Raw genomic sequence first — 7500 nt, forward strand, 5'->3', positions numbered from 1 at the left:
GCCCCTGAGGCGGAGGCTCCGGCGGTGCACGGCCAGAGGGGTGACTGCTGTCCGTGAGCGTTCCCAGGCCTCCCCCACGGTGCCGGGAGAGAGGGGAGTCGTCCTCCCCGTGGCTCGGCTCTCCCCGTCCGGGCTGGGCTGGGCTGGGCTGGGGGACACTTGCGGTGTGACAGGAGGGTGAGGGCTGTCGCCCCACCGTTTCCATCCCTCCCCCCGCGTTTCAGGCCACTCCGGAGCCGGGAAGAGCTCGTACCCCTCGTCTTTGAACCTCCGCAGCCCGGGTAGACCGGTCGGCCTGTTCTCCAGCCCCACAAACCGGCCCCCCCCCCCCGCCCCAAAGCCGTGCCGGGTAGACCTGGCAGATTGAGCGGAGATTGATTTTGTGGGCGTTTTCTTTGTTGTTTTTTTCCTCTCCTCCGTTGGTGTGTAGTCCTCCTCCGCCCCCGCCCCCCCCCCCCCATTACCTGGCTTCGATTCTGTTTCTCGCCGTGCGAAGGAGGGCGGGTGACTTCAGCCGGGCCTGTGACCCGCTCGTCTTCCGGCAGCCCCCCCGGCCCGCGCCCTAGCCGCTGGAACCGGGCCCCGGGAGCCCAGGTCTCACCCCACGCGGCGGCGGCGGCGGCGGTGGGGCGGCAGCAGCAGCAGCTGCTTTCCCAAGGACGGGTGCCACGGGCAGAAGAGCGGCCCGAGGGCCTCCCCCCCCCCCCCCCCCCGACAGGCACAGGTGCAGGCCGGGCAAGGACGCGGCCCAGCGAGCCGGCTGTAACAGAGAAGGCGGCGTTCTGGAGAGCGTTACAAATCCTTTGCATCTCTTTCGGGCGTGCACCGTGCACCCCCGAAACACACCCGCCCCCCCCCCCCCCCCCCCCCCCGGCCCTCCTCAGTCCCCCCTCCACACCCCCAAGACCCCGTCTGCCACCTCGCGCACACGTGCGCGCAACACAGACGCGCCGACGCAGACGAGCGCCCCCCCCCCCCCACCTCCCAGGCCAAGACCCCTCACGAGTGGCAGACACGGGCACACACCCAGCCCACCCACACCCACCCCGCGCCGCCCCACAACTCACCCACAGGCAGGGACCCGACTGACCCTCAAGGACCACACAGGCCTCCGGGACCCCTCTACCCGCCAAGGCAGCCAGGCATCTGGGTCACATCTGCCCCACAAGTACTGCACCCGCGCTGCCCCATCGCTGCCCCGCAAGTTCCCCCCGAGGAATGGCGGGCCTCAGGGCCCGCCGTCTCCCCCCAGGGAAGACAGGCCTGCGGGTGCCCCCGGCCCCACAGCTTCCCCACCAGTGCCCCACAGCAGCCTTGCAAGTGCTCCCCGAGGAACAGCAGGCTTCTGGGTCACATCTGCCCCACAAGTACTGCCCCCGTGCTGCCCCACGGCCGCCCCGCAAGCGCTCCCCGAGGAGCCGCAGGCCTCTGGGCCTGCCGTCTCCCCCCAGGGAAGACAGGCCTGCGGGTGCCCCCGGCCCCACAGCTTCCCCACCAGTGCCCCACAGCAGCCTTGCAAGTGCTCCCCGAGGAACAGCAGGCTTCTGGGTCACATCTGCCCCACAAGTACTGCCCCCACGGCTGCCCCACGGCCGCCCCGCAAGCGCTCCCCGAGGAACCGCAGGCCTCTGGGCCTGCCGTCTCCCCCCAGGGAAGACAGGCCTGCGGGTGCCCCCGGCCCCACAGCTTCCCCACCAGTGCCCCACAGCAGCCTTGCAAGTGCTCCCCGAGGAACAGCAGGCTTCTGGGTCACATCTGCCCCACAAGTACTGCCCCCACGGCTGCCCCGCAAGTGCTCCCCGAGGAACAGCATGCCTCGGGCCTGCCGTCTGCCCTCAGGAAAGACAGGCCTGCGGGTGCCCCCGGCCCCACAGCTTCCCCACCAGTGCCCCACAGCAGCCTTGCAAGTGCTCCCCGAGGAACAGCAGGCTTCTGGGTCACATCTGCCCCACAAGTACTGCCCCCGTGCTGCCCCACGGCTGCCCCGCAAGCGCTCCCCGAGGAACCGCAGGCCTCTGGGCCTGCCGTCTCCCCCCAGGGAAGGCAGGCCTGCGGGTGCCCCTGCCCCCACAGCTGCCCCGCAGGGCCCCACAGCTGCTCCACAAGTGCTCCCCGAGGAACAGCGGGGCCTCTGGGTCACATCTGCCCCACAAGTGCTGCCCCAGTGCTGCCCCACGGCTGCCCCGCAAGCGCTCCCCGAGGAACCGCAGGCCTCTGGGCCTGCCGTCTCCCCCCAGGGAAGGCAGACATGTGGGTGCCCCTGCCCCCACAGCTGCCCCGCAGGGCCCCACAGCTGCTCCACAAGTGCTCCCCGAGGAACAGCGGGGCCTCTGGGTCACATCTGCCCCACAAGTGCTGCCCCAGTGCTGCCCCACGGCTGACCCACAAGTGCTCCCCGAGGAACCGCAGGCCTCTGGGCCTGCCGTCTCCCCCCAGGGAAGGCAGGCCTGCGGGTGCCCCTGGCCCCACAGCTTCCCCACCAGTGCCCCACAGCAGCCTTGCAAGTGCTCCCCGAGGAACAGCAGGCTTCTGGGTCACGTCTGCCCCACAAGTGCTGCCCCACGGCTGCCCCGCGAGTGCTCCCCGAGGAACCGCAGGCATCTGGGCCTGCAGTCTGCTTCCAGGGAAGGCAGGCCTGCGGGTGCCCCTGGCCCCACAGCTGCCCCGCAGGGCCCCAGAGCTGCTCCACAAGTGCTCCCCGAGGAACAGCGGGGCCTCTGGGTCACATCTGCCCCACAAGTGCTGCCCCAGTGCTGCCCCACGGCTGCCCCGCAAGCGCTCCCCGAGGAACCGCAGGCCTCTGGGCCTGCCGTCTCCCCCCAGGGAAGGCAGGCCTGCGGGTGCCCCTGGCCCCACAGCTGCCCCGCAGGGCCCCAGAGCTGCTCCACAAGTGCTCCCCGAGGAACAGCGGGGCCTCTGGGTCACATCTGCCCCACAAGTGCTGCCCCAGTGCTGCCCCACGGCTGCCCCGCAAGCGCTCCCCGAGGAACCGCAGGCCTCTGGGCCTGCCGTCTCCCCCCAGGGAAGGCAGGCCTGCGGGTGCCCCTGGCCCCACAGCTGCCCCGCAGGGCCCCAGAGCTGCTCCACAAGTGCTCCCCGAGGAACAGCGGGGCCTCTGGGTCACATCTGCCCCACAAGTGCTGCCCCAGTGCTGCCCCACGGCTGCCCCGCAAGCGCTCCCCGAGGAACCGCAGGCCTCTGGGCCTGCCGTCTCCCCCCAGGGAAGGCAGGCCTGCGGGTGCCCCTGGCCCCACAGCTGCCCCGCAGGGCCCCAGAGCTGCTCCACAAGTGCTCCCCGAGGAACAGCGGGGCCTCTGGGTCACATCTGCCCCACAAGTGCTGCCCCAGTGCTGCCCCACGGCTGCCCCGCAAGCGCTCCCCGAGGAACCGCAGGCCTCTGGGCCTGCCGTCTCCCCCCAGGGAAGGCAGGCCTGCGGGTGCCCCTGGCCCCACAGCTGCCCCGCAGGGCCCCAGAGCTGCTCCACAAGTGCTCCCCGAGGAACAGCGGGGCCTCTGGGTCACATCTGCCCCACAAGTGCTGCCCCAGTGCTGCCCCACGGCTGCCCCGCAAGCGCTCCCCGAGGAACCGCAGGCCTCTGGGCCTGCCGTCTCCCCCCAGGGAAGGCAGGCCTGCGGGTGCCCCTGGCCCCACAGCTGCCCCGCAGGGCCCCAGAGCTGCTCCACAAGTGCTCCCCGAGGAACAGCGGGGCCTCTGGGTCACATCTGCCCCACAAGTGCTGCCCCAGTGCTGCCCCACGGCTGCCCCGCAAGCGCTCCCCGAGGAACCGCAGGCCTCTGGGCCTGCCGTCTCCCCCCAGGGAAGGCAGGCCTGCGGGTGCCCCTGGCCCCACAGCTGCCCCGCAGGGCCCCAGAGCTGCTCCACAAGTGCTCCCCGAGGAACAGCGGGGCCTCTGGGTCACATCTGCCCCACAAGTGTTGCCCCAGTGCTGCCCCACGGCTGCCCCGCAAGCGCTCCCCGAGGAACCGCAGGCCTCTGGGCCTGCCGTCTCCCCCCAGGGAAGGCAGGCCTGCGGGTGCCCCTGGCCCCACAGCTGCCCCTCAAGTGCTCCCTGAGGAACAGCGGGCCTCTGGGTCACATCTTCCCCACAAGTGCTGCCCCACAGCTGCCCTGCAAGTGCTCCCCGAGGAGCCACAGGCATCTGGGCCTGCAGTCTGCTTCAGGGAACGCAGGCCTGCGGGTGCCTCTGGCCCCACAGCTTCTCAAACTCTGCCCCACGGCTGATCCGCAAGTGCTCCCTGAGGAACCGCAGGCCTCTGGGTCACATCTGCCCCACAAGTACTGCCCCAGCGCTGCCCCATGGCTGCCCTGCAGCTGCTCCTCAGGGAATAGTGGGACTCCGGGCCTGCCTTCTCCCCCCAAGGGAAGACAGGCCTGCTGGTGCCCCGGCCCCACAGCTGCCCCGCAGTGCCCCACGGCTGCCCCGCAAGTGCTCCCCGAGGAACAGCAGGCCTCTGGGTCACATCTGCCCCACAAGTACTGCCCCAGCCCTGCCCCACGGCTGCCCTGCAGGTGCTCCCCAGGGAATAGCGGGTCTGTGGGCCTGCCGTCTCCCCCCAGGGAAGACAGGCCTGCGGGTGCCGCTGGCCCCACAGCTGCCCCACAAATGCCTCATGGCTGCCCCAGCTGTGCCCCCCGGCTGCCCCACAAGTGCTCCCCAAGGCACCCAGGCGTCTGGGTCACATCTGCCCCACCCCAACTGCGCGCACACCGAGGCACTTGCACACGGGTGCACCATCTCCCCCGCCCCTTCCCATTCCCCCCTTCGCCTCTCACCCCCCCCAGCAGGCCTCTCCCCCAGCCCCAAAGCCCCGTCTGCCGCCGCACGCACACGTGCACACAACACCCACCCCACCCCCTCCAACGGGCCCGAACCTCTCGCGTGCGGCAGACGCAGACGCAGACAGAGTGTCTCCCCCCAAGCCCCGCTGCCGCCACCGAATTACCACCCACCCCCCCGCCACACCCCGCTGTCCCCCTTCACCCCCCCCTCCCCCGCCTCTATTCACCACCCGGTTCACTGCGAATCCGGCCGCCCCCTCCCCACGCTGCCCTCGGGCAGGTTTGCCACCCCCCCCCACCCCGCCCCGGCAAGGACGGCGGGAGACTTTAGGACCCAGCGGAGTCCCTGCCGGCTCCGTGCCCGGGCGGGTTAAGGGATTCCCGGTGGCGAGCGGGGATCTAACCCCGGCTGCCGAGTCTCTACCCTGCCGCGCCCCTGGCCCTGGCCGTGCCCGTGCCCGTGCCCCGGCGCTCCCGCCTTCCTTTCTCAGCCGCTCGCTCGCTCGCTCTGCTGCGCGCCTGCCCGCCCCTGCCGCGGCTGGAGAACCCACTGAACCCCCCCGCCCCCGCCCCCAGCACACACAACGCCCCCCCCCCCCCCCCCCCCCCCCCCCACCTTACCGACCCAAAACCTACTCCGAAAAGAGGCACCGCGTGCCTGCCGCCCTCTCCCCGGCCCACCTCTGCGCCGTGCTCCCCGCCCGCTCGCTGCCCGCTCTCGCCTGCCTCTGCACCGGCACCCCTTCCCCGCCGCTGCCGCTTGCCGGGCAGTGGTGTGCTCGCGCGCCCGCGCAGGGCGCGAAGCCGCGGACCGCCACGCCCCACCCCCACCCCCGCCCCCGACCTGATCCGGGTCAGGGTGGCGGCTCTGCCACTGGCGCTTAAATCACGAACAAAAAAAAGTTGAAACTTAGTTTTTCGCCCACCCCAACCCCTCCCCCCACCCACATACCCCCCCCTCGCCCGACAGCCCCCCCCCCCCCCGCCCCCCCCCGCCGGGACGATCCGGGTCAGGCTGGCGGCTGTGCCAGTGACGCTAAAAACGTGAACGAAAAAAAAAGATCAAAATTATTTATCACCACCCGGTGATAAATCAAAATTATTTATGAGCCCCCGGCCCCCCCGCCGCCCCCCCACCCCCCCACCCCCCACCTGCCCGCACGCACTTGTTGGAAGGGAGGACCCGGGTCAGGCTGGCCGCTGTGCCGGTGACGCTTAAATCATGAACGAAAAGAAAAAACAAAAATATCACCCCCACCCCACACCGGCTGCCCGGTGTGCCCGGCTCCGGGGACCGGCTCGGCTGCAACTTCTACCCGCCTCCGGGGATAGGCGGGCAGGTCTACTTCGCTCCGGGAACCGGACCGGCTGTCAGGTCTACCCGGCTCCGGGGTCCGGGTCGGCTGTCAGGTCTACCCGGCTCCGGGGACCGGATCGGCTGTCAGGTCTACCCGGCTCCGGGGACCCGACCGGCTGTCAGGTCTACCCGGCTCCGGGGACCGGATCGGCTGTCAGGTCTACCTCGCTCCGGGGACCGGGTCGGCTGTCAGGTCTACCCGGCTCCGGGGTCCGGGTCGGCTGTCAGGTCTACCTCGCTCCGGGGACCGGACCGGCTGTCAGGTCTACCTCGCTCCGGGGACCGGATCGGCTGTCAGGTCTACCCGGCTCCGGGGACCGGATCGGCTGTCAGGTCTACCCGGCTCCGGGGACCCGACCGGCTGTCAGGTCTACCTAGCCCCGGGGACCGGATCGGCTGTCAGGTCTACCCGGCTCCGGGGACCGGATCGGCTGTCAGGTCTACCTCGCTCCGGGGTCGGTATCGGCTGTCAGGTCTACCTCGCTCCGGGGACCGGGTCGGCTGTCAGGTCTACCCGGCCCCGGGGAGCGGATCGGCTGTCAGGTCTACCCGGCTCCGGGGACCGGATCGGCTGTCAGGTCTACCCGGCTCCGGGGACCGGAGCGGCCGTCAGGTCTACCTCGCTCCGGGGTCCGTATCGGCTGTCAGGTCTACCCGGCTCCGGGGACCGGATCGGCTGTCAGGTCTACCCGGCTCCGGGGACCGGGTCGGCTGTCAGGTCTACCTCGCTCCGGGGTCGGTATCGGCTGTCAGGTCTACCTCGCTCCGGGGACCGGATCGGCTGTCAGGTCTACCCGGCTCCGGGGACCGGATCGGCTATCAGGTCTACCCGGCTCCGAGGACCGGATCGGCTGTCAGGTCTACCCGGCTCCGGGGACCGGATCGGCTGTCAGGTCTACCTCGCTCCGGGGACCGGATCGGCTGTCAGGTCTACCCGGCTCCGGGGACCGGTTCGGCTGTCAGGTCTACCCCGCTCCGGGGACCCGACCGGCTGTCAGGTCTACCTCGCTCCGGGGACCGGATCGGCTGTCAGGTCTACCCGGCTCCGGGGACCGGATCGGCTGTCAGGTCTACCCGGCTCCGAGGACCGCGTCGGCTGTCAGGTCTACCCGGCTCCGGGGACCGGATCGGCTGTCAGGTCTACCCGGCTCCGGGGACCACCTCGGCTGTCAGGTCTACCCGGCTCCGGAGACCGGACCGGCTGTCAGGTCTACCCGGCTCCGGGGACCGGATCGGCTGTCACGTCTACCCGGCTCCGGCGGTACTTAGTGCCGGAGTGGCCGGGTAGACCTTGTGTCCGGAGCACGCACTTCCAGCCGCCGAAGGGGTCGCTGTTTTTCGT

The sequence above is a fragment of the Rissa tridactyla genome, unplaced genomic scaffold (assembly GCF_028500815.1).
Source record: "Rissa tridactyla isolate bRisTri1 unplaced genomic scaffold, bRisTri1.patW.cur.20221130 scaffold_63, whole genome shotgun sequence".
NCBI lineage: Eukaryota > Metazoa > Chordata > Aves > Charadriiformes > Laridae > Rissa > Rissa tridactyla.